This window comes from Pristis pectinata, chromosome 14 (genome assembly GCF_009764475.1).
Source record: "Pristis pectinata isolate sPriPec2 chromosome 14, sPriPec2.1.pri, whole genome shotgun sequence".
NCBI classification, from domain to species: domain Eukaryota; kingdom Metazoa; phylum Chordata; class Chondrichthyes; order Rhinopristiformes; family Pristidae; genus Pristis; species Pristis pectinata.
Window position 1 is genome coordinate 22,001,480 of NC_067418.1, and position 27,817 is coordinate 22,029,296.

The 27,817-nt window shown below is 39.9% G+C and overlaps 1 protein-coding gene across 3 annotated transcripts in view; it reads left to right on the forward strand.

Moving 5' to 3' along the window:
* lrrc4ca (leucine rich repeat containing 4C, genome duplicate a) overlaps positions 1–27,817 on the forward strand; it is a 707,523-nt gene that overhangs the window by 547,406 nt on the left and 132,300 nt on the right. For all 3 annotated transcript variants that reach the window (XR_007957431.1, XM_052029189.1, XM_052029188.1), the window contains one exon: positions 5,551–5,701. The gene's annotated coding sequence lies outside the window, so the exon portion shown is untranslated. The remainder of the gene's footprint in view (positions 1–5,550; positions 5,702–27,817) is intronic.

A 27,817-nucleotide genomic window follows, 5' to 3' on the forward strand; every position in this document is an offset into this window, starting at 1 on the left:
GAAAAAGTGAGCAATGATTGGTGTCAGCACACTAAACAGAGCCTGAACAGATTGAGAATAGGACTTGACATACGTATGCAAATTCTCTGCATAATCAACTCTTATGTAGATCTGAAGGAGCAAACCTTGCGTCATCTCCTGAGATGCCCTGCAACACCACACAATGTACTCCACACAACTTGGCAGCACCAACACCAGAAACAGTGGTCGGTGCAAAATATTGGGAGTGAATCATATGAAAGGTTGGACTGGAAACACAGAGAGGAAGAAGTATGTAATTGTAGATTGAGCCTGATTCTGTTTTTACTCAATGTTCATCTGGTAGCAGGAGTCATTTCACAGCAGTAAGTGCAGAGGGAATTCTCAACCAGAACCCTATCATCAGGCTGTTAACAAGTTTCTGGAAGCAATAAGATCATATTTCCAACCTCACTCAAGTATATGGTCAGGACCAAACAAAGAGGCATACACTGTATCAATTTGTGTGAAAAAAAGTAAGACTTATACCTTTAGTATCTGTCATTACCTCAGGATATTGCAAAGAGTTTTACAGCCAATGGAATAGTTTTTGAAATTTTGTCATTGTGGTGATGAAAGAAATGTGCACAGAAAGCTCTCACAAACACCAATGAAAAGCTGATCAGTTAGTTTCGGTGATGTTGAGGAAGACATAGCTCTTAACTGGGTGACCATAGATAACGCCCCAACCCTTCTTTGAAAGATTGCTAGGGATTGCTCAGGTCCACTTAACCTGCCAGATGGCAAGCATCGCTTTAATGTCTCATCTGAAATATAGTGTTCCCAACAGTGTAGGACTCCCTCAGCACTGCACTGGAATGTCAGTCTGGACATTTATAACCTCTGTATTGAAGTTCACAGCCTGCTGACTCAGAGGCAAGAGTGCTACCAATTGAGTCACCTTGTGTCCGGTGGTTCAAATCAGGCCCAGAGTGAGAAACATGAATTTGCAAGCCAAACACTGAGAGCCACACATGCTTTCCCAGCTCATTATGGGTGGTTTCTGAGGTACTGAAATTTGTCAAACCCAATAAATGATGGTGTTTACAATTGTCTCCATGTATCTGCACACAAAGGGCACCTGACAGCAAACAGATCTTAAAATCTATTTGCACCTCAGCATAAACAACGCAAAGGTCAGTAGCACTGATTTAATGTATCAGCTCTATTCTGTTATGTTTATTTGATATGAAGGAACTGGAATAAAATAAAATTCTTTATACTTTAAAGTGACATTAGCAAAGTAATTGGGATGCAATTTTGCCTTTTAATCTAGGTCCCTGCTCTTTTGGGCAGGCAACCATCCTTCTGCCTGAAATCAGGCTAATTCAAATGATGGTGATGATAGGGGGAGCCTGGTATATTATTAGGAACACATGCATCAAGACCTCTCCCAAACATTCACACTCTCACACACAGACAGACAACTTTAAGCCACCCCCATTGCTCCCGATTAAAAGACCTTTTTCTGTTTAATTAAAAAATTCAGTTTGATCCCAGAACTTTAAAATTATGCCACCTTAATCCTGCCTGTTATTTAACCAGTTCAATTCAAATGTATTTTTATTTTATAATTTAATCTGAAGCACTGTTGTACAGACAGCCCCCGTTTCTCTATACCTAACAGAATCTATGCCTCTCTAACATGTGGTCCAGACTGCAGAAACTTCACTTGTGCCTCTGAACCTTACCTGTAAACCAGACCCTTCCCACTACTGCACTCAGACGTTTGATGTCTTTTGCTATTTTTCCCCTGAAGTCCAATTATATCCTTGACTTCCCATGCCCATTAAATTTAGTGGGGCGTGCAGGAAAAGCCTTTTAACAAAATCCCAACACCAAGCCCTTTTCACCTCTCTCGTTTCACATGTGAAGGCACCAAGTTCTGCTGCTTTTACCTTCACTATGCTCAGTGGCATTCTAAGTGAAATGTCTAAAACTACCATTCTTTAAAGAATATTAGAAAGAGGAGCAGGAGGAGGCCCTACCATCCCTCAAACTTGCTCCACTACTCAACGCTGATCTTGTATCTCAACTCCACTTTCTTGCCTGATCCCCATTTCCTTTGATTTCCTCGCCGTTCAAGAATCTTGAATATCTCAATGATCGTGATGCTCTGAAGGTCATTCACCAAGCAGATGAAGGAGTTTGGACCTAAGAAACACCTGAAGTGATATTACAGGGCTGAGAAGATTGACCTCCAACAACCAACTTTGAGTGAGCATTTCCCCTCGATTCTTGTAAGCTTCAGTTTTACAAAGACCCCATGATACTGCACTCACTTAAATGCCAACTTGATATCAACGGCAGTCACTCTCACATCACGGTTGATTAAGTCATGTTTACAATGATGCATTCCATTGTTTGAATATAGGCAGATATATTATAAAGCACTTTATCTGACATTGGAAAAATTATATAAATCAGTTTATGATTGCATTTTTCTTTGTTGTATTGAGTCCTGGTGTTATTTGTTTCATAATTTGAATTTGTTTTAACTTTGCTCAGCCACCAATCAACGGACTACTAAGCAATGTTACATACAGTTTTAATTAACACACCAATAGCATCACTCAGGCTGTGTAGTAAGTGCCAGCCTTGCCTCAGTAGGAGCTCTCTCACCTCTGAGTCAGACAGTTATGGATTCACCTCCCACTCCAGAGACTGATACTCCTGTAAATTCATGCTGACACTTCTGTGTGGAGCTGTCAGACTGGGGCAGTGTTAGAGATGCCTTATTTCCGATGGGTCTTTTGGTCTTTTTTTAACTTGTCCACTTTTGCCTTCATCATCATTTCTTTATTCAATAATCTCTTCAGTCTTCCACCACTCTTCCCCTCTGCTGTCTTTTCCTCTCCCCACCTTTCTCTGCATCTTAAGACTTGTTTCATCTTGAACTTCTCTATTCTGATGAAAGCTGAAATGTTAGCTGTTTTATCCCTCTGAACACTTCCTGCGTTTTTTGCTCTTATCTGGGGTTTCTAGTATATGTAATACTTTGCTCCCGCAATAATGTTTGAGCGGCACGGTAGTGTAGTGGTTAGCATAATGCTATTATGGCGCCAGCAACCCAGGTTCAATTCCTGCCGCTGTCTGTAAAGAGTTTGTATGTTCTCCCCGTGTGTCTGCGTGGGTTTCCTCCGGGTGCTCCGGTTTCCTCCCACATTCCAAAGATGTACAGGTTAGGAGCTGTGGGAATGCTATGTTGGTGCCGGAAGAGTGGCGACACTTGTGGGCTGCCCCCAGCACATTCTCAGTAATGCAAAAATATGCATTTCACTGTGTGTTTCGGTGTACATCTGACTAATAAATAAATATCTTGTAAGCTGCCTCATGGATATGGTAACAAGTATATTCTTGGAAATGTTCGGAAGTGTTTTCGCAAAGGTAGTAGTTGGCTCTTTGTCTGTGGCCAAATTGAATACGTGGACCACTGAATGTTTCTCAAATTTCCTCACAGAGGAAGGCTGTTTGGCCCATCAAGACAATACTGGCTCTCAGTGTTGCAACAGTCGCATTCATCTACTTATTCTCCCTCTGTCATCATAACAACTTCTCCCCATCCCCAGCCCTGCCAAGTGAAGTCCCTCACATCTCATCTTTTTCCTGCACCTCTGCTCTGAACCCTTTCCCCCCTTGAACAGAGTAAGGAGAGAGTTTCCCTAATCCTCACCTTTCACCATACCAGTCTCTCCGTTTTGCAGTTTCCACCAGCTTCATCTAGATTCTACCAGCAGACATATCTTCCCCTTTCATCATTTTGTAGCGACCGTTCCCTTTGAAACTCCCTGCTCTGCTATTCCATTCCCACTAACCATAACCCCACCCCCTCCATTACAACACTTTCCCATGCAACCACATGAGATGTAACACCTGCCCTTTCACCTTTGCCCTTTCCACCATCCAATAACCCAACATTCCTTCCAGTCAAGCAGAAATTCACTTGCACTACAATTGAGTGTATTACACTTGGTGCAAAGTAGTCTCCTCGACATTGGAGAAACCAAACACAGATTGATGACCTTATTGCAAAGCCCCTGAATTCATTTCACAGGGGCAACACTGAGCTTTTTGTTAACTGTCACCTTAATTTTCCACTCCCACTCTGATCAATCTGTCTGTGGCCTTTTGTGCGGTAATAAAAAGGCCCAAAGCAAGCCTGAAAAACAGCACCTCATCTTCTGTCTGGGGATGTTGCTGCCAGTAGTACTGATTCTATGACTTCAGTAAACTTACTTTCTCTCTCTGTATCAGAACTGGCCATTTCTGCTGCAAGTCATCCATTAGTGATATTGGCACAGTTTGTCTCTCTCTGTTAACACAGCACTATCTGCTGGACATGTCCAACAATCCTGCATTTCACAACTTTTAAGCTCCTTGTATTCTCACTCTCTGGATGCCCCCATTAACCCATCAACTGGTTGACCTTTACCTCTTATCCCCAGGGCAACCTTGGCTTCACCCAATCACAGATATTCCCTCTATCCTTTGCATGCCTCCTATCTACTTCTCTGCAACTTAAAACTAACTTCTTTCCTCTCTTTCCCCATTTCTCTTTCCATAGGTACTGCCTGACTTGTTGAGTTTTCTTTATTTTTATTACAAAACTGAACATCTAGGTTATAATAATAACAACTTCCAATAATAACAAGTTTGAATGTATTAAAACATCCAAGGTACATATAAGAGCATTATCAGACAAAAACTGAGGTATGTCAGCAAGAATTAGGGTAAAGGACCAAAAGCTTGTGAGTACTAAGGGATGAGAGAAAGGGAGAGGTTTAGGTAATGATTGCAAGACCTTAGGGTCTAGATGATTGAAGGCACATCAAAAGAAGCAGCAGATTCCCATGAGGGCTCAGTAGGAGGAATTCAGAGTTCTCATTCGGTTGTAGATCTGAATAATGTAAGGCCCTAGAGGTAGTGCAGTTTTGTTGTTATTAAGTTTCCCCTGCAATTTAAACATGCTTACTGTATATAATCTTACCAGCACTGTAAAGGAAAATGGCCAGTTTCTGTTCCAGCTTCTTTCTTATTTTAAGAAATATTGAATTGTAACCATGCACTCCTCGTATTAAAGAACTGTCATGGAATGGACTGGCTTTCAACAGGAGTAACTTGTGGTCATTGAATAACACCATACAAATCAGATAAAAATACAATTGTTACAGCAAAATTGCATTGCACATTGACACCAGTTTAGATTAGTTTGACCCAATTTCAGTTAATGAAACTGCTTAGAAACCAACTTGCGAAAAGTGGTTAAATAAACTTAAATTGCAGCTTCACAGAAAAAGGACCATTTCCATGGGAACAGCAAACCTAAAAATATCCCTTTGGCTTCAGTCATTTTCAGTTCTCCAAACTTCATTATAAGGTGATAGAGGTCATGTGGCTTCCATTTTGGCTACAGAATGAACTCCTTTTTAATGACTCAAGCTCTATAAAGAAATATTTTCTGCTTTCTCTTGGTATTGTTGAGTGAACAACATTGGATTGACATAATATTGGAGTCTTATTCTTCACACTTAGGTCTTTCAACTGGCAGAGGATGTATTCAGTGTTGCTGTTATTTGAAGATGTTGTGATAGTACCTTCCATTGGAAATCTGGAGTTCCCACCCACACTCCAAGGAAGCAGCTGCTGCGCAGAGTGAAGGGACTGAAAGCATAAGGAGAAGGAGGTATGAATCTCATTGAATTTTAAAGAGACTATGTGTTGGACATGTTGGGTGTGAGTTGAGGCTCCTTGTGTACTTCCAGTTGATGAGATAAATTATGAGAAACTGTATTCCTTGAAACATAGATCATTTCTCAACTCATGAGGTTTATCAAGTTTTATATTATCATTTCAAAGCAGGAAAATAGCTAAGCTAAAGCAACTCAGTGAAATGCCAGTGAATTGTTGCTTACATACTGAAATAATTTGTTTTCAAGCATGTTTTCATTGAAGATTGCCAGCAGACTGGTTGCTGAAATTTGTTTTATATCTTCCCGGGAACTTCACTTGGAAATTATTGGCCTTCGAGCGTGACAAGGAGTTGGTTGTGATAAACAATGCAATTTGTTTTACAAAATCATGAACTAACAGCTAGCTGAGAATATTGTAAAAACAGCAACATCGTCTCAACAACTCAGTAACCACTATAAACTACTTGCATTGTTTTAGTGGGATAAAGGTAATAGGCTGATACAGTGTAAGACGATTGAGACCTTGTTTCATGACATTCACAATAATAAAGTTACAAGCACATTGTAATAGTTAGATCACTATTTGTGAAATGTTGTGACAAGCTGGGAGACATTTGTTATACACCTTATACCATGGGGAATATCTCCCTTAATGTGACAATTAAGAAAAAAAGGTCAATAGACCTTCTCCACCTCTAGAAAGGTGGAGTGGCTCCACCCTGAGAGATGGTTCCATCCTTGCTATGTCCCATTGCTGAAACTCTTCATTGCAGGAAGCTCAAAGAGCAAAGCATTTGTACTTAAAATAGGATTTATAATTATGGTTAAAAGGGGAGGGTATAATAAACTTGATTAGCTATGTGATGTCATTATGATACTGAAAAGTTTAATGAAAAAAAATATTGCTTTCATTAAGAACACATTTACATTTAGAAACTTAATACAGTAGAATATTATCCTCCATCATTTGTACCAAGTGGTAATGCACATAGGTGACCAGACTCAGAAGGGAGGATAAACAGCTATATGTTAATAGGTACATACAACATGCATTTTGCTCATAAAATAGAGAACTAATTTCAGCTATAGTGCTTCCACCATAATATAATTCCACTAATCATTCTTACCTGGAAATTTTCAAACTGACTCTTTCCATGCATGGATGAAGGAAGCTCAGAAAAATCACCAATTCAATGAGGTTAGCCCCTTTAAATCCTTGCAATTTAACAAAATGGGTGATATCTTGAGCAGTTTAACAAAGGTTATTTGAGTCAATTTTTAAATTATTTATAATCTGCTCCTTGATAAAATTTGGTCAACATAATCATATCTGATTGGTTGCTTTCTTCATACCTATTTACCTGTTATTCCTTGCCAGCAAATCTTGCTCAGCAATATTTTTAATATTTTCTATATTTATTACATTGCTTTAATATGGCATTAATATTTAAGTGTTCAGTGGCGTGGAACTGAGCTTCAAGGATAAATGAACTAATTAATGCTGTTGAGTCTAGTGCCCTGAGCGAGCGTGTAGAATATATAAAAAAAGCTGTGTCTAATCTTGGTAGTATTTGATGTGGCAGTGGAAACTAAGAGTGGAAGAAAGATGGTATTGAAGATATCCTCCTCCTTGAATTATTCAGTGCTGCCAATTATAATCTCCTTTCAGCATTTCAGTAAAAGACTTGATCCTCTCTATCTTATGACATTTAATGGCATTGAGGAATGAAGGGTAATATATACAAGAAAATGGCTCTTTTGAGATAACAGGAAATGAGAGTGGGTATTATATGAAGTCAATTTATCAATCTATAATTCAAAGGGTGGAGTAGTGATATCTGCCGGCGGATGTTTGACAGCCCACACCTGTTAAACGTGTGTTACAACTAATAGAAAAGCAAAATACTGCAAATGTCGGTTGCCTGAGATTGCAACAGAAAATGATGGAGATGCTCAATAGATGAAACAGGCTCAGTAGATGGGTAACATTTTAGACGAGCGACTTTTAATCAGATCTGGAAAATGTTACTGATAGAAGTTTCATGCAAACAAGAAAAAAGGGGAAGTGGAGAGAGGAGAAAAGATTAATTCAGAAAGTTGGTGATAAGGTGAAAGGTTTATAACATGGATCTAATAACATATATCCAATAACAGATAGTATTTTAGCTTCAGTCACCTTCTTAGGCAGATATTGGTCTCAGAATCCATCAGTGCATGGTAAGTGAATGGTGCATGTATTTTAAATTCACTTTTCAGATGTGGGCACCACTGGCAGGGTCAGCCTTTATTCCCCATCAATAAATGCTCTTGAGAACATAGAAGTGAGCCACCTTCTTGAACTGCTGCAGCCTTTGTGTGAAGACACTAACATAACACTGTTGGACAGGGACTTGCAGAATTTAGATCGATTGAGGATATAAGGACCAGTGACATATTTCCAAGTCAAGATAATGTGTGACCTGGAAGGAAACTTTCAAGTAATGATGTTCCCATATGCCAGCTGCACTTGTCTTTCTTGTTGATGGAGTTCACAGGCATGGAGTGGACTGACGACAGGTTTTTAAAGGGCCTGTCACTGCAGGTTCTATAGCGCTGAAGGCCTAAGACAATGTGTGTCACATGGTAGGGAATAGGCTGAGTGTTCTTATTAGTGCTGAGAGGCCTTTTGTTTGTTAGTGTTGGAAAACTGATAGGTCATAGGTTGAGAGTCATAGATTGGGGTTCCAGCATCATATTCCAGAACCTGGGATCTGCTGAAGTAAATCTCCTCTAAGTTATGGAAAAGCAAGTTTCAGGTGCAGCGCAGGTCTGCTTCCACATGAATGGCCTGTGCCATTTGTCATTAGACACCATTACACACATCCAGGTGCTTCCTTGAGTTATTGTGCTAAGTCCCCAATTTTCCTCACCAAACACCTTTCCATAAAAATTAGTATATTTAGTGGACATAAATGTTGTGCTAAGTGATGTAATTTCTAGGTCTTTGCTTTCTGTGTTAGAGTCCTAAATACCTTGACACATTTTGACCAAAATAACCACTAGGTTACAGAGTAAATTTTCAAATCATTGCATTATTATCATCAAGAGCTTGCACAAAATAGTTCTGGTAAGTGGCAAACGAGTGTAATAGTACTTTAGCATAGCAGTGCATGGTCCCAATCTCGTGGGGAATTTTTCATCTGAGTTAATTTAACTGAAATCTGTCTCCGTGTCATTTGGGGACTTCTTTACAGCTTGAATCCATGCTAATAGATACCTTCTTTACTCACTCTCCATCAGCAAATAATGTATCTCTTCGTGTCCAAAGAAGCAATAACAGGGTCAGCAGAGCAATTGGTTATTGGAAAGTTTCTGTTACTTATATTTCCTCACTTTCTAGGTGGGATCCTAGAACCTTAGAAATTTGCAGCCCAGAAGGAGACCATTCAACCCACCATGTCCATCTGGACAAAATGGACTGTTTATGTTCATCCTACTTTCTAGTTCTTGCTCTGTAGCCTTGTAAGTTATGGCTCTTCAAGCACTCAGTGTACTTGATCTTTAGGTGACTAGCTAATGCCATTGCCATTAAGTTTTTACTTTAAACTGGCAGGATGATCTGGACTCACTATTAAACTGCATTGAAAGACATGAAGTTGCTGTGATTGTTTGGTAGACATGAACAAGACTTGCCAAAGAAACTTAAGTCTTATCCATTTCTATCCAAGTACATTTTAACCACATCATAATGTTAATTACTGTCAGTCAGTCTCTCTGGCACTGAAAAACTAAATATGGAGTCTCGCTCATACAAAAGGTTTATTTTGCTCTCTGAGTTGAGTTCTTCTTTCTCTCTCTCATTTTGCTGTCTGTATTTGATTTGGCAATGAACTCACCCACTCTTATTTATACTTCCTTTGTAATCCTTCCACTATTATTTCTATAACACTCAAACCAATTGATTAAGGAGACAGACAGTCACTTTCCCCTATAAGTTTTGTCCGCCCAGAGTTACCTGTTTGTTTAGCATGATGGCTAAAATGACATGGCTTAGAATGGATTCATGTGAGCTTCTCATGTTCTTAGCATTGAGCACTAAGATATGTTCATGGTAATCAAACACTATTTTCACATTGAGGGAGTGATAGCCCTCTCTATTCATGAATGGATCAAAATTTGGATATGGAGTCCTTCATGCAATTGGTTGCTCCCTGAATAATTTAGAAAGCCACAATCAAGGCAAATCTGCTTCCCCTTGAATTTGTTCAAGTAGGAGATAAATTCCTCTCACATTAAGTAGAGACCATACATCAATAAATTCTGTCACGTGGTATGTATCAATCTTTGGTGTTTAAAATCCTCTGGAGTTCAAGAGGTTTGTGGCTTTTGTGACCCTTGCAAACGCAGGCAGAGGAGACCAGGCACGGCTATGTAGTTGGATCTCTGCCTGCTGTAGTGTCAATTCTCAGTAACCACCTCCACTGGAAACCCTAGTCTCTGAGTCAATTGCTTCCCTGAGGTACATTAGGGAGTACTGCTTTTTGTAGAGTCTTGTAGAGTATTCCCTCCCCCCCCACCCCACCCCACCCCACCCCACCCCACTGCCCTCCAGGCTCCAAGCTAGAGTTTTCTCCCCCACTTCTTGCTCCAGTCACATTTGGCAACCATTCCTAGCCTTCGCACTTTTTACTCTCGCACAACAAAGCTCAACAATGCACCCATAATTCATGGAAGAAAAGGCCATCTTCAGCTCAGCCTTGAGATTAAAGAGAAACAATATATGATTCCTTCAAATACAGCACAGCCAGATCAGCTCCTATTCAATTCCCAACAAACCTGCAAGTAATTAAGGTCCTCTTTAACTTTTCCAGTCACAGAGGTGCTTCCTGGTGTTGAGGTCTATTGTCCAGTACTTGACTCACACAATGAATTAGGTGCACAGACATGGCCCAATCTATCAAATTGCTGTCCACATTGCATTAATGTGGTATGACTGTGTGATTCATTTTGATAAGTAATGCAAGATTTGCTTTAAAGTTGCAGTCACAAATGGCAATTGAAATTCTATACTTGGGGACTTATGGTATTGAAAAATATGATCCAAATTTGAGGTCATATTTTCCAGTAAGTCTGGTAAGTACCTAAGTTTTTCAAACTGGGAAGGTGGCCTCTGTGGGTCGGTAAGTATACTAGGAGGGCACAATTATAGAAAAAAGTAGTTTTTATTCAATGCTTACACTCAGAGTTGAAAAGGGAGGCTGGGGTAGGGTGGAGGCTGGGATCGGATGGAGATGCAGGGAAAGCAAATCTCGAAAGTGAGAGGCAACTAAAATATGTTTGAAACAACTGATCTAACATACATATTTTAAGGCCCATAAATGACATTATCTGCAATAGTTCTATTTATTTTGCAACCAAGTTATTAACATATTTTCTTGCAGATTCATTTGTCTGTTTGAATTGCAGGCACAGTTAATTCATAATGATGCATTAAGTTTTTGCAGACTAATATCACACAAAATAAAGTACTTTCAAGGACAAGGTTATGTCATTACTTTTTTTACAAGAATATTTCATGAGCATGTGTTCAGACAGATTAAGAGCTGTGAGTAGGAGAACATTTTATCTTACACCATGTACCAAGTGTCAGCATCTAACATCCTTAGTGCTAACTTTTTAGTATTCACTAATGCTTCAGTCTGGAATGTCCTGTTTAATTCACAGAATGCCACTCTGGATGTCTGCTATATAATGCACTGCCGAATCTGTGTGTCTCTTGTGTAATGCACTGTTGTACCCATGGAGTTCCCCTGTGTAATGCAATGTGGAGTCAATGGAGTGTCTCTTGTGTAATGCACTGCTGAATCCCATACAGCTGTCCTTTGTAATGGATGTCACAGAGCTCTCTTGTCTGAACAGTTTCAATTCTTACTAATTTGCAGCTAACACTGTACTACAGATGTCTACTCATAAGGAAATTACTAGATTGTGTAAAATCACTGGCAGACATAAAATGACATCTGAGGATGCTTTTTGATTTGAAAAGCTAATAGCACAGAAACTCTTTGTATCTTCAGTGCAGTTCCTATCATGAAATATCATTACCACTAATTATTCATGTACAGTTCATTATTTTTATGTTGCTAATTTTTATTTCTTGGCTGCAGTGTAAACCTCTGTATTAAATTTCAGTGACTTAACAAACTCATAACTAGCAAGAGAAAATCAACAACACCTTGAAACAGTTTAACTCATTTAAATTTCAAAAAAGCAAATCTACTATGTAGATTAAATATTCACTCAGCGCATTTATGATTCTCATCTAAAAACTCTTAACTCCTGCAAGTTAATTCAATGTGTTCTTGAATATTTATATGCTATACTTTTGGGAGGATATGTCATTGGAGCATTGAAGATTTAACTGATCTTATTCATAAGCATTTACTTTATAACTAAAGACAACCAGTATCCCCAAAGAACCCAATCAGTATCATTTCTTATTAAATCAATGCCAAATTTTAAATGTGACTGTTTAATTTTATCTGCATTTCAGCTGTTTGAAAAAAAATTCAACCTTTATATTCCTGTAGGTTTTTGACATAAAGTTAACAATTTATTTTGTACAAATCCAATCCATTTCAAGGGATTTTTTCTAACTGGAGACCTGATTTATGGAGGGAATTGTATTCATGTCTTCCCTGCATGGTCATCTAAAGCTGCCTCCCACAATTAGTTTATTTCTTTTTTGCCTCTGGACACCTAGGTAAAATATTTATCTACTGATTGTTCTACATGTGGAGAAATAACACCAATATCAGTAGATTTTGGCCCCTTGAGTTTGCTCCGCCAACAAGAAGATTGTGACTGATCCTTTCACTCAACATCATTTTTCTGCCCGATCCCCATATCTTTTACTTCCAATCATAACCAAAAATCCATCGGTTTTAATTTTGAATCCAATCAATTACTGAGCCTCCACATCCCTCTAGGGTAGAAAATTCCAAAGATTTACACCCTCTGACTGAAGAAATTTCTGCTAATTTCTGTCCTATATAACCTCCCCCTTATATAAATACTTCAGACCCTACTCTTAACCTCTTCATCCTGGGCAAAAAGCACCCTTATTTCTATCTTCCCTGTCATGCACTCTTAGTACTTATTCTCTCATTCTTCTAAACTCCAAAGAATAGAATCTGGTCCATTCAATCTCTCTTCATATGACACACCTGCCATCCTAGGAACCAGTCTGATAACCCTTCACTGTGCACCCTCTATAGTCTCTTTTAAATAAGATGACCAAATATGTGCACAATACTCCATGTGTTGTCTCACTAAGACCCTGTGTAATTGCAGTAAAGTTATCTTAACTTGTGTACTTAAATCTTTTTGCAACAAAGACCAACTCAACATTTGCCTTTCTAACTGCCTGCTGTACCTGCTTGTTGGTCTTCAGAGGTATGAGTAAAAGGACAGCTAGGTTCCTTTGAACATCAACACTTTCCATTCTCTCACCATCTAAAAAATCATCAGCAGTTTTTCTACCAAAGTGTGTAACCTCACATTTTTCCACTCTGTCCTCCCCCTGCCATGTTTTTGTCCACTCATTTGTCCTGTATATAGTCCATTGAAGCCTTTTTACATCCCAATATTCCTGACATTCCCACTTACTTTTATGCAATCAATAAACTTGGAAATGTCATATTTAGTCCTCTCAGCCTCCCAAATTGTTGATAGTTTTTGAATAATTGGGGTCCAAGCACTGATCCCTGTGGTACACACTAATCCCAGCCTGCCAACTCAAACGGTACCTGTTTGTTCCTCCTCTTTGTTTTTATCTCTGTTAACCATGATAGAATATTACCCACAATTACATGTACTCCATCTTGAACGGGGTTGGATTTAGTACAAAAGAAACTTGTTAACTTTCATTTTAAAAATCTACAGGAAGATAAAATTTGCTTTATTCTTCACCCACTGAATGCAGATAAAATTCAATAGCCACATTTATATTCTCATGTTCATATGAGGAATGCTATTGAAACTTTTTTTTGGATTATTGATGTCTCGTGGGAGAATATTCCATTGGAGCGTTAAAGATGTAAATGGTCTAATTTCTTCACTAACCTCCTATGTAGGACCTTGTTGAAAGCCTTCTGAAAATCCAAGTACACCATATTCTGTAGTTCTCCCCATCACTCTCCTTGTTACATCCTCAAAGAACTCCAACAGATTTATCAAATATCATTCCTTTCCATCTATCCACGTTGACTCCACTTAATTGTATTATAATTTTGTAAGTGCCTCAATATCAGATGCTTTATTATAGGTTCTGACATTTTCCCAACTATCAATGTGAGGCAAATTGGTCAGGAGCTCCCTGTTTTCTCTCTCCCTTTTTTAAATAGTGGGGTCGCATTTGCTACCCTCTGATCTTCAAGAATCATTCCAGAATGTACAGAGTTTTGGAAGATAGTAATCAGAGCATCCGCCAACTCTGTAGCTAACTCTTTCAACACTCTGAGATGTCGATCATCAGGTCCTTAGGATTTATCCATTTTCAGGCTCATTGGTAGCATTTCTTTACTGATACTCTTTTGCTTCCTTGTCTGCACTCGACCATCACTTCTCCAGTATTTCTGGGAGATTCTTTGTGTATTATTCTTTGAAGACAGGCACTATCTATTTGTTGAATCCCTCTATAATTTCCTTTATCTTCCATTATGAATCCTGCTATCACTGTCTTTAAGGAATTCACATTTGCCCTTGTTAGTTGTTTCCATTTTATATTTATAGAAACTCTCACACTCTGCTTTTATGTTTTTTCCAGTTTATTCTCACATTCTATTCTCCCTTTATTTGTCAATTTCTTGGTTATTCTTTGTTGAATTTAAAAACACTCCCAAACCTCACGTTTATGGATTTTTATGGCAAGTTTATGTCATTTCCTTTGATTTTATGCTTTCTTTAATTTCTATGATACATTATACATAGTCCACTGTAAATGAAGCCATTAATTGATGCATTAATGAGGATACTTAAAGAAATATTAACAAAGCAATATAAAAGGTATGAAATGGGGGTAGTTGGAAAGTGAGAACACAAATAAAGGAAAGTAGAAGTTGTGAATTGCCTTGCTGTCTGAATTGCCAGGCTGTTCTAATGGAGAGGGAAAAACTAAGCTAGTTTCACAGATAGTCTGGTACAGACAGAGAAACTCAGTTTCCTGAGGTTGTGGAATTTAATTTTGAGTCTGGAGGGTTGCAATTTGCCCGGATGGAAGATGAGGTGCTACTCTTCAAGCTGCTGTTTGGCTTCATTATACTGTAACAGTGCAGGAGGCCACAGACAGATAGGTCAGAGTGGGAGTGGGATGGTGAATTAAAGTGGCTGACCTGCTGAGTTTTTCCAGTATTTATAACCTTTATTTCAGATTTCCAGCAACTGCAGTTTTTGTATTTTCATTTACTTTCAAACTTAATGTAAAATACAGCTGTATTTTGGTCACAGTTAAGTGCAAGATTGTCAATTAACCCCATCTAGTTGTACAGTGCTAGAGCTAAAATAGCCCGTTCCCTGGTCGATTCCTCAATATGTTAATTAAGAAGTCTATTTCCTATACACTTTAGGAATCATCCTTTACATTGTTAGTAATAATTTGATATGTATTACAAACACATCTGATTTCCTTATTTATACATTTAAGGTCCTTAACCAACTACCACTAATGTTTTCTAATCACTGTTGCTTCTGAGCTTCACCTAAACATGTTCTAATTCTCCACAACAATCTGCTGAGCTAAGATCTTTCCTAACTGCTGTACTGATGTTATTAACAACACTATTCCACTTCCTTTTCCTTTTTCCTGTTGTTCCTGAATGTCAAATATCTTAGAATATGTAGTTCCCCAGCTTTGATCGTGCTGGAGCCATGTTTCTGTAATAGCAATGGGATATATTAATTTATGACTATTTGTGCCCTTATTTCATCCAACTTGTTGCAGATCCAGTGCACATTTATATGAAGAGGTTTTAAATTTGGCCTTTCTAAGTTCTGATTCTTTTTGCTGCCTGTCTTTGCTTCCACAGATAATTTATTTTCCTTATTACATTTCTAGCTTCTACTTCCAGCCATGTTTCTTTCATTCCTTGCTCTCCTCTCAGGTTCGCATGTCACTGCCAAGCTGGTTGGTTGAGTGCTGTTGATGGTAATGGGAGATGGAATATAATGAGTGATGTCGGGGGAAGGGGAAATAAATGCTTTTCTCCCTCTTTATAGATCTTTGCAGATGATCTCTGTGTGGTGATGATGATAAGTCCACAGCAAGGTGAACATTTGGTATAAAACTCTGGTAGTTTCCACAATAGGCAGGAAATCCAGTCCACCAGAATAGTGCCTTAGTTATGAAGGAGTAAATTTCAGTATTTATTTCTGGAGAGCTGTTTTATCTGGTTTTGAATGAATTTTTGTTTAATAAGAGTTCCCTCTGTACCCGGCCTTGCACGACTTGTAAAATTCATTTAAACTCATTTTAATTCATTTGAGCTGGTGGAGAAATGTGTACTTAAATCTGAGTAAAGGCAGTGCCATCAAACATTTTGAAGGATATTTCCTGTGATTGTGAGTATATAGAAAGATGTCTGTTTCAATTTTATCTTTCATTGTCGGTAAGTCCACAAGCTAAGGAAATTAAAACGTTGGAGAAAGGGCACGAAACTATCCACATGTTGATTACTGGAACTGAATATTCTCTGTTATGGGTCATTACTCTTCTTGACTTAATATTCTAGGTTGGAAAATGACAGAAGTCATCAGACTGAGACCTTCTGGCATTTCATTTTTCAATTTGCTGACATCCAATCCTGCTGCAATCAACCAGATTCTGTTTGTCTTTCTTTTCTCTCTCCCACACTAACTGACCCCATAGCTGATGTACATTTCAAATCTTTTAAAATTCTTTCAATATGTTCCCTGAATCATTCAGTTCTTTGATATTATAGTAGCAAAGAAATTCAGACCATTTCTTTGATGGCTAATGTCTGATTGGTTACCACTAACTTTATTGGAGGAATCTGGTGGGGGATGGCATCAAGAAAATGGCCCCGGTATTCCATTGCTTATTTTAATGTTGTGGCAATGCCAAGGAGAACACGGATAATTTTGAAGGGAAGTGAACCTAATGTGAGAATAGAGTATCAGGCAGTAATGGAGAGTGGGGTGGGGGGGGGAAGAAACTCAGAGTTAAGGGAATCTTTGATGTTCAGTCTAGACTGGAGTTCATAATGGAACAGAGAATGGAAAAAAGATGAGCTGACAGTTGCAGATCAAACAGGAACAGGCATTGGGAGCAAGAAAGCCTGCCCATAAAACAGGTGCAAGTCTCTGGTTCAACAAAACATTAACCTAGGATTGAAATAATACAACAGCAAAGTGTCATTTGGTGATGATCCTCCTCTTGTCTCACTGACTGAATTATTGATCAAGCATGCATGAACTACAGTTACATGTTTCTTGCTGATCCAGTGTAAGAGCTGATTTTTATGAAGTAAATAACACGAGGTACATTTTGGTTGATCCTTTAGGCACAGCAGATCAACAGAAAAATGTTCCTGGTTCATTAGTCTTCATAATTACTGCATATTTTAAGAAAGAGACTACCTATCTTGATGATGGAATGTACCCAAGCTCTTGACACTTAAATATCATAGAATCATAGAACAGTACAGCACAATACAGGCCCTTCGGCCCACAATGTTGTGCCGACCTTTAAACCTCACCTACGACTATCTAACCGCTTCCTCCCACATATCCCTCTATTATAAATTCCTCCATATACTTATCTAGTAATTTCTTGAATTTGACCAATGTACCTGCCTCCACCACCGCCCCAGGCAGCGCATTCCATGCCCCACCCAAAATATGTTTGAATGTAGTCATCATTGTAATGTAAGAATATGCAGCAGCCAGCTTGTACACAGCAAGGTCTGTCACTAAAGAGCATAACGATAAATAACCTGTTACTCTTTTTTAATAATGTTAGTCGAGATTAAATTTGACTTTGATTGTCCATTGATATAATAATGAGCTGGTTACGTCGTTGGTGAGTGGAAATTCAGTTTGCAATTACCCTGAAGTCCCGCAGGTTCCAAGGAAATTTAAGACTAATATATAAACAACATAAAGAAATCATTAAGCTCCCATGACTGCAGCAATTTATGATGATTTTTTTGTTTCAGCATTATTCTTTCAATTTAGTCCCTGGCAAAAAAAAGTATCAAGATTGATGTAGCAGTAACTTTCAAAATAATTATTCAAGTGAGCAAAATTTAAAATGAAAAATATGGGATAATCAATATCTATGAACAATGGACTGAGTTTTCTTTAGCATTATTAATACACAGACATTTTTGCTTTGATTTTGATTGGTCTTTTTTCTGCACAAATGTTTTGGATGTTAAGAGTCAATAAGGAAGTAGAAGGAAGAGATCCACTGTGACCTGGTCAGAAAGAATCAGTAATAAGCACAAAGTCTGAGTTGGAAATCATTGGGCAAGCTTGGAGCAGTCCAACTACTTTAAATACAATGCAAGACTGCTTTGCAAGGGCATGCTTGGAACTTATTTACCATAATGAAAGTTTTTGAAAAAAAGATATAACCTCACAATAGTTATACAGCTTTACTTTTTAATGCAATGAAGGCAGTGATGGTGCTTCAATATGAGGGTGACTCAGCAAGCCAATTACACCACTGACACTAATAATAAGAATAAAATCATTAAAACATTAATAATAATAGTAAAAAAGATATAAATGACATATTAAGACATGTCTAGAAAGGTGTACCTTCAAGTAAGCGATTGTAAATCTCCTAAGCACTATTTATATTTTAATTTTCCTTTCTTTAATGAAGACCTGCCATCTTGGATCACCACCCACACCTGGGAGCTTCTCTGCTAATGCAATTGCCAACTGACATATCTGCTTGCTGACGTTAGTAGAATTCATTCTGGTGTCCTTGCAGACTGATGTTATGTGCCAGTCAGCAAGTGCTTGAACTAGCAAAATTGCATTTGATCCAATATTACTATGCAGGTCACCTGCTGTGGTTAATAGGGAAAGCTGTTTCCAATAAACTTCATCTGTTTGAAAAAAATCATAAGCAGATAGATTTTGACATTGGGGCTTGTGAGTAAATGGATATATGGCTTACTACCATTAGTGTGGGGGCAGGCCTGCCAATTGTAATGGTTGGACCATCTTTTTTACTTAGTAAGCCATAGGCTGAAGAGTCTTTCATTGATTCTAAAGATTAGCTCCAAATTTCTGGGAAGTTTGTTGAAAGTGAGGTGCAGCATTGCAGGAGGAAATATTGAGCAACGTGTTGGGGCATTGAAGCTGTTTGACACCAATTTTTACTGAGATTGACGGTTTTGTAAACCTGCATATTAGTGTCATAACTTGGAACAAACATAAAATGAAGACAAAGTTTCGTAGGCAGCCAAATTTGAGGAGAGTATTCCCCAGTCTCACCCAATTGATGGAGTCAGACATCAGTGAGGTTGAGAAAGGTCATTTATAGTTGCTGGTTATGCAGTGAAGGTCACGTGCATCGAGATGGCTCGAATTCACAGTGTGGTTCCTGGAGCAACATTTCAACCACTGGGGAGAGACTGTTCAGAAGGATCCTAGTGATGACTATCTCTGTGATAGGCAGCAAGGAAACCCCTCAGTGGCTACCACAGTCAGGTTTATCTCCTTTCTTGAGGATTTTCTTAAGATTATGACATTATTGGCCATCAGCAGCCCCCTGGTATATTCTCCTCTTCCCAGATGTGGGCCATGAGGCTGTGGATTTATGGCAGAGTTCAGTAAGGATACCATTTACTCCTCAGCCCTGGTTATTTTTTAGTTGGGTAATGGCTTTCTCAGTTTTCTGTTGATCAGGAGTGGCAGCAAAGCTGGTTTGAAGGGTTGCTGTGGGATGGAGTCAAGGGTGCTCACATCAAGGACAGAGTTACAGTTAAGGAGGCATTGAGAGTATTCTTGCCGGTGGGTATTGACTGCCTTTTTGTCCCAACCTGTTCACCTCCATTTTTGGCTCTCAGTGGTTTGGATCCTTGGTTGTTTGGGCCATATATTGCTGCCACATTGCTGCAGCACCCATGGGTGTCATGGCTGTCAGTGCATTGCTGAGCCTCCTGTGCCGTCTCCATTCACCATCTGTTCTTTAGTTCACGTGTTTTTTGTTGAACCTCTGTCATCAGATGTATGTAAAGTGGTTTCATTTTTCTTAGGGGATGTGTATCTTCCAATAAGAAATGCCTTATGTTCATGGTTAAATAACTCCTTGATGTCTTCATTGTTCTTGGTAGAGGAGCCAAGAGTTTCGCCACAAGTGCCAACTATGGTGAACTCCAGACCAACCCATGAGCTGTGGATATTGTGTAGCCTCTGTAGGTTGGGAGTGGACAGGTTGTCTGCAAGTTGCCCTCTGAGAAGAGCTGCCTTTTGGGGGTGCATGAGAACTTCAACACTTATCTTCTTGTGGCATCTGTTGACCAGATGTTTTGGGGCCAGGTTGACGAAGGTAAAAGTGTGGATTAGGCAGCAGTCAGTCCAGTCATCGGCAAAGCATGGGTAATATGGACATCTTTGTGGTCCCTTTCTTAAATGATTATACAATTTAGCAGGTCCCTATGCTTGTACAGAAGGTGCTGTTGTAACATTTTGTGCTTATCTCTTTGATAAGACAGTTTATTCATTAAATTGGTAAATTGGTTTATTATTGTCACATGTACTGAGGTACAGTAAAAAACTTTGTTTTGCCTGTCATCCATACGGATCATTTCATCACATCAGCAGTACATCAAGGTAGTACAAGGGAAAAGTAATAACAGAATACAGGATAAAGTGTTACAGTTGCAGAGAAAGTGTAGTGCAGACAAACAATAAGGTGGAAGGCCATAATGAGGTAGATTATGAGGTCAAGTCCATCAAGAGGTCAATTCAATAGTCTTAGAACAGCAGGATAGAAGCTGTCCTTAAGCCCGGTGATACATGCTTTCAGTCTTTTGTATCTTCTGCCCAATGGGAGGGAGGAGAAAAGAGAATGTCAGGGCTGGAAGGGGTCTTTAATTATGCTGGCTGCTTTACCAAGGTAGTGAGAAGTGCAGACAGAGTCCATGGAGGGGAGTCTGGTCACAGTTGCTGAAATATGTCCACAACTTTCTGCAGTTTCTTGCAGTCTCCCATACCAGAACAGTTCCCATACCAAGCCATGATGCATAAGGCCATGCTGCAAGCAGGTTATCACGAGAAGATTCACATGGTAGTTTGCTTTCTCTACTCCTTCTTTATCAATCACACCTTGCAGAGGGTTGTAACCTTTCCTACCCTGGCATTGAAGTCACCCAGGAGGTTCAGTTAGTCTCCCTTTGGGGTACACTCCAGGATATTTTCAAGGTTGCAATATAACTTCTCCTTGGCTTCTTTCAAAAGTTAAAGGGTTAAGGCATATACACTAATGACCGTGGTGTGTTGGCTTCATGTTAGAATGAGCCTAAGGGTCATAAGGGATTTGTTAATTCCACAAGGGCAGTCGCGAGGGCTAATTCCTTTTTGGTGGTGATGCTCCCTCAGTGAAGGTGTTACTACTCTTCTCACTTGGCACTCCAGAACCAAGGTGATGCAAGCCTCGATAGTCAAATTGCAGGGTGCAGACAATGCTTGAGTTTGTCTGCATTTGGAGGCCGAGTTCAAGCCATCATTGATTGTTATGAGAAAGGTTCTTTTGGAACCTTAAAGATAGAGGTATCTGGACACACAGTCTTTGTACTTTAAAAGGAGGACTTTATTCGCAAAGACCGACGCGGGAACAGAATGTGAAGGAACAAATGCACACTGGCACACTCGCACTAGGGTGATCGTGCAACGTAGGGGGAGTCGCAACAGGGGTGAAGTGCACACACGCTCACACACACACACCCCCAACGAACTAGTACAAACGATCAGGGAACGAACAAATACGTTGTCTGGACCCCCTGAATCGGGACAAACAACGGCTCTATGCTATTGGGAGTCTACTCAGGATGCTCCTAGACCCTTGTGGGAAGTGCACCCTCTCACCTGTGGTCTCGACCCTAGCAGCAATCAGAAAAGAGAAAGAGAGCCCACATGTACCATCTTTTATAGGGCTGTAGCAGGGTGGAGCCCGCTCAGGTGAAACAAGCCAATGATTCAGGGTCAAGAACAAAGCTGGGTTACGAGCCAATCCTCAGGTGTGCTCTTTAACAGGTGGGGTGGAGCCAGACCCTTGATTGACAGTGGTGTAGCCTCCAACCTGATAGGCAATGCACCATGGAATCCAACCATGGGAGTCAGTAGTGCTATCACTGTCATTTGACCCCTGGCCTTTCATACTACATTGATTCATCCATTGAAATAAATGAGATGAAGAGCCTTAAACTCAACATCTGAAGGGCAAAGGTTCTCTACCAACCTGCCCCACTACACTACATTACCCTCAACCCTGGAAAACATGGGAAACATTTGTTGCAAACACTGGCTTATTGCAATCTGATCCTGATCCAATAAGTATATTGGAGAAACTTGTTTTATTAAGAATTAGTAACATGGAGAAAGCTGTTTGAATATCAGTAAATGGCAGGACCCTTAGGAGTATAATTGTTTTGGGGTCCCAGTCCAAAGCTCCCTGAAAGTGACAACACAGGTGGATAGGGTGGTAAAGAAGACGTACAGCATGTCCTCCGTCAGGCCATTGAGTACAATAGTCAAGGAGTCACGTTGCAGCACGTTTGGAGTGTTGTGTGCAGTTCTTGTCACCGCTCTACAGGAAGGATTCTGCAGCTTTGGAGAAGGTGCAGAAGAGGTTCACTGGGATGTTATGTGGATTGGAGTACGTTAGCTATAAGGAGAAGTTGGAGAAACTTGGACACTTTTCTCCAGAGTGTCGGAGACTGAGGGGCGACATAATAGAAGCAGATAAAATGATGAGCAGCATAGACAGTGCAGGTAGTCAGAGTCTTTTTCCCAGGGTGGAAATGTGAGATACGAGAGGGCATGGCTTTAATGTGAGAGGAGAAGAGTTTAAAGGAGATTTGCAGGGCAAGTTTTTTTGAAACAGAGAGTGGTAGGTCCCTGGAACACAGTCCAAGGGGAGATGATAGAAACAGATATGATAGCAACATGTAAGGAGCATTTAGACACATGAACAGGGAGCAGAGGGATACAAACCATGTGTAAGCAGATGGGATTAGTTAGATTGGCATCTTGTTTGGTGCAGACATGGTGGGCTGAAGGGCCCGTTCCCCTGCTGTGCTGTTTTATGTTCTATTTCCTAAGAAAAACACAACACTCATTGCCCTACTGCTAGGGGAGACCTCTGGTGTCAGCAAATTTACAAGTCATGAAAAGACCACACTTGCAAAGGGAAGTCCACTCAACTGATCCAAGAAACAAGCAGTTTTCAAGCAAAACAGTGCTTTCACATTCTGTCTGCTGTTCTGACATCTGGCAACAGTGAAAGTAAGAGTATCTTCTCTGTCCATGGCCTATAGCACTGCTCACAACCCCAGTCCAAAGGTGAAGTCCTCTCCATCACTGGAAAACCTCTTTTATATACACATGATCAAATAGGTTCCTGTCATGTGACAAGCCCTTCCTATCACGTGACAAGTCACCAGCAAAACTTTAATTAATCTGTTACCATAATCTAATTACCATACCAGTGTTTTATTATAAGCAAAATTAGTTTCACATATCACTAACTGCACCATTTCCCATATCTCAGGAGTAGGGAAGGCAGACATTGATGATAAAGTTCAATACTATAGCATAGTCTTTGGCCTGTTGAGGAAAGGTGAATTTGAAGATCAAGAACTCAGAGCTGGCCTGACACTCATGGTCTACCAGACAGCAGAATTTCACTCTTCACTAAGCTTTTGAGACCTGGACTTCCTACTGCATGTATCTAAGTGCACTGAAAAGGTACCATCAATGCTGACTCCTCAAAGCCCTCCAAATGGAAGGATAAGTAAACCAACATCAGTGTCCTCTCCCAGGCCAACATCTCCAGCATTAAGGCCTGCTTTCAATGCAAGCACTTGTAACCCATTATTTTATCTTTACCATTGGAGAGAATGATACAGATGAAGGCATTAAATGAGCCTGTGTCTTTGGTCTTGCCTCTGATAATCACCCTTATACTGAGATATTTACAACAAATGCCTTGTCAATATACAAGCAGAAAACAAAGTAATTACACATGAAAAAACGACAAGATGCTGGAGGAGTTCAGCAGGTCAGGCAGCATCCGTGGAGAAAAGCAGACAGTCAACATTTTGGGTCCTGAAGAAGAGTCCTGACCTGAAGCATTGACCATCTGCTTTTCTCCACGGATGCTGCCTGACCTGCTGAGTTCTTCCAGCATCTTGTTGTTTTTTCATCCAGATTCCAGCATCTGCAGTCCTTTGTTTCTCTGCAATTAAACATGAACAACATTATACTTGAATCCTCGATGAGATTATCACAGAGAAAAATAGATCATTTGTATTTCAGAGGTGGAACTGAAATTATCAGTTGGAGTTCAATGAGAGTCACTGCATTACACATTTTCAGTACATGTTATGATGAAGACAGAATGCTAATGAAAATCAATGAAAGGTTCTGATGAAGGATCTTTGACCTGATATGTGGACCCTGTTCCTCTTCCCACAGACGCAGCCTGACCTGCTGAGTCTTTCCATCACTTTCTGTTTTTTTTCACAGAATGCTAATTGTTTGCCTCGCAGTCGAGTTAATTAAGTGTGACATACAAGTCATCCTCGGAATTCCACATCTTGAATAAGTGACAAGAATTTAACGCATGACCTCACAAACTACATGTGTTTGTGAGATCCAGTCTTTCATGAAGATAAACAATCACAGCCAATCAAATATTTCTCCCAAATTCATATCATTTTTTCCAAATCCAGATTGTTCCAAAGGTCCTATATGCTGGTAAATTCAGTAATAATGTATTTTAAAAATTTGAACCCAAAATGGTTAATTTAGCTAATAACAAGTACTCTACACTGAAGGTCAGGCACACCTTTCTCATAATCTAACTTTCAAGAAATGCAGATCCCAGGGAATATAAATCATTGCAATTTGAACATCCTGGTAGCTGTATTTCCTTGAGAAAAAAATTCATTGACAGTGAATTGTTCAAGATGAGAAGTTGAAAATTAGCAATGATCACCAATCTTGGAAAGGGAATTTTAAGTTTGAAGAAGTACAAATGGAATGTTATCTGAGATAGTGGTGAATAAATTTGATCGTATTGCATCCATTTTATAGAAATAATAGCATGTGACATATTGGGCCATATGCACATACACATTCTGAACAGAAATACACATTAAAAGAGAAATCCACTCTACAATCCCTGCAGTTCAAGCAGGTGTCTCATCACCACTTCCTCAAGGATTGTTAGGGGTAGGCAACAGATGATGGCCTTGACAGCCACACCCAGATCCTGAAAATGAACATAATTAAAAAAAAAGTTTGATGCTATGAGATGGCTTTTTAGAGCAGCTTGTGGTTGAGCCCACCAGGGAAAAGGCAATTCTGGATTTGGTGTTGTGCAATGAACCAGATTTGATGAGGGAGCTTAAGGTAAAGAAACCCTTAGGAGGCAGTGATTATAAAATGATAGAATTCAAACTCCCTGCAGTTTGAGAGGGCTAAGCTAAAATTGGATGTATTGGTATTACAGTTGAGTAAAGGGAACTACAGAGGCATGAGAGAGCAGCTGGCCAAAGCTGATTGGAAGGGGACCTGAGCAAGGATGACGGTAGAGCAGCAATGGTAGAAGTTTCTGGGAGTAATTTGGAAGGCACAGGATCAGTTCATCCCAAAGAAGAAGCAGCATTCTAAAGGGAGGATGAGGCAACCGTGGCTGACAAGGGAAGTCAAAGACAGCATAAAAGCAAAAGAAAGGGCATACAATATTGGAAAAATTAATGGGAAGCTAGCGGATCGAGAAGCTTTTAAAAACAAACCCAAGGCAACTAAAAAAACAATTAAGGGGAGAAAAAATGAAATATGAAGGTAAGCCTAGCTAATAATATAAAAGAGGATACCAAAAGTTTTCTCAGATATATGAAGAATAAAAGAGAGGCAAAAGTGGACATTGGACTGCTGGAAAATGACGCTGAAGAGGTAGTAATAAGGAATAAGGACATAGTGGATGAACTAAATAAGTATTTTGCATCAGTCTTCACTGTGGAAGACACCAAAAATGTGCCAGGAATTTGAGAGAGTCAGGGGGCAGAAGTGAGTGTAGTTCGCTATTACTAAGGAGGTGATGCTTGGGAAACAGAAAGGTCCAAAGGTAGATAAGTCACCTGGACTGGATGGACTACACCCCAGGGTTCTGAAAGAGGTAGCTGAAGAGATCGTGGAGGCATTAGTAGTGATCTTTCACGAATCACTAGATTCAGGAATGGTTCCAGAGGATTGGAAAATCGCAAGTGTCACTCCACTCTTTAAGGAGGGAGGCAAAAGACAGAAAACTATAGGCCAGTTAGCCTGACTTCAGTGGTTAGTAAGAGTCCATTATTAAGGATGAGGTTTTGGTGTACTTGGAAGCTCATGATAAAATAGGCTGAAGTCAACATGGTTTCCTTAAGGGGATATCTTGCCTGATAAGTCTGTTGGAATTCCTTGAGGAAGTAACAAGCAGGATAGACAAAGGAGAGTCAGTGGGCATTGTTTATTTGGATTTTCAGAAGGCCTTTGACAAGGTGCTGCACGTGATGCTGCTAAACAAGATAGGAGCCCATGGTATTACAGGAAAGGTACTAGCATGGGTAGAAGATTAGCTGACTGGCAGAAGGCAAAGTGTGGGAATAAAGGGGGCCTTTTCTGTTTGGCTGCCAGTGACTAGTGGTGTTCTGCAGGGGTCAATGTTGGGTCCACTACTTTTCATGTTATATGTTAATGATCTGGATGACAGAATTGATGGCTTTGTAGCCAAGTTTGCAGATGATACAAAGATAGGTGGAGGGGTAGGTAGCTTTGAGGAAACAGGGAGTCTGCAGAAGGACTTGGACAGGTTGGGAGAATGGGCAAAGAAGTGGTAGATGGAATACAGTGTAGTGAAGTGTACAGTCATGCACTTTGATAGAAGGAATAAAGGTGTAGACTCTTTTCTAAATGGGGAGCAAATTCAGAAATCAGAGGTGCAAAGGGACTCGGGAGTCCTAGTGCGGGATTCCCTAGAGGTTAACTTGCAGGTTGAGTCAGCAGTAAGGATGGCAAATGCAATGTTGGCATTCATTTCGAGAGGACGAGAATATAAAAGCAAGGATGTAATGCTGAGGCTTTAAAAGGTGTTGGTCAGATCACATTTGGAGTATTGTGAGCAGTTTTGGGCCCCATATCTAAGTCAGGATGTGCTGGCTTTGGAGAGGGTCCAGAGGAGGTTTACAAGAATGAAAGGGTTAATGTATGAGGAGTGTTTGAAGGCTCTGGGCCTGTACTGACTGGAGTTTAGAAGCATGAGGGGGGATCTCATTGAAACCTGCCAAATATTGAAAGGCCTGGATAGAGTGGACATGGAGAGGATGTTTCCATTAGTTGGAGAGTCTAGGACCAGGGGGCACAGTCTCAGAACAGAAAGATGTCCCTTTAGAACAGAGATGAGGAGGAATTTCTTCAGCCAGAGGGTGGTGAATCTGTGGAATTCATTGCCACAGATGTCTGTGGAGGTCAAGTTATTGGGTATATTTAAAGCGGAGGTTGATAGGTTCTTGATCAGTAAGGGTGTCAAAGGTTACGGGAAGAAGGCAGGAGAATGGGACAGAGAGCGAAAAATAAATCAGTCGTGATCAAATGGTGGAGCAGACTCGATGGGCCGAATGGCTTAATTCTGCTCCTATGTCTTATGGTCTTTACAAATTGACTTACACCTGTGTTCAATAAAACATCGTCCAAATGGATGTAACCAGAAAATGCCAGCAAGGTAGTCAGTTTAGTAAGGCAGCACGTGTGTAGAGAGATTACCTTCATCAGAGCTACCTGACTTGCTGAATATTTCCAGCATTTTCTGTTTTTACTTCATAATTCCCAGA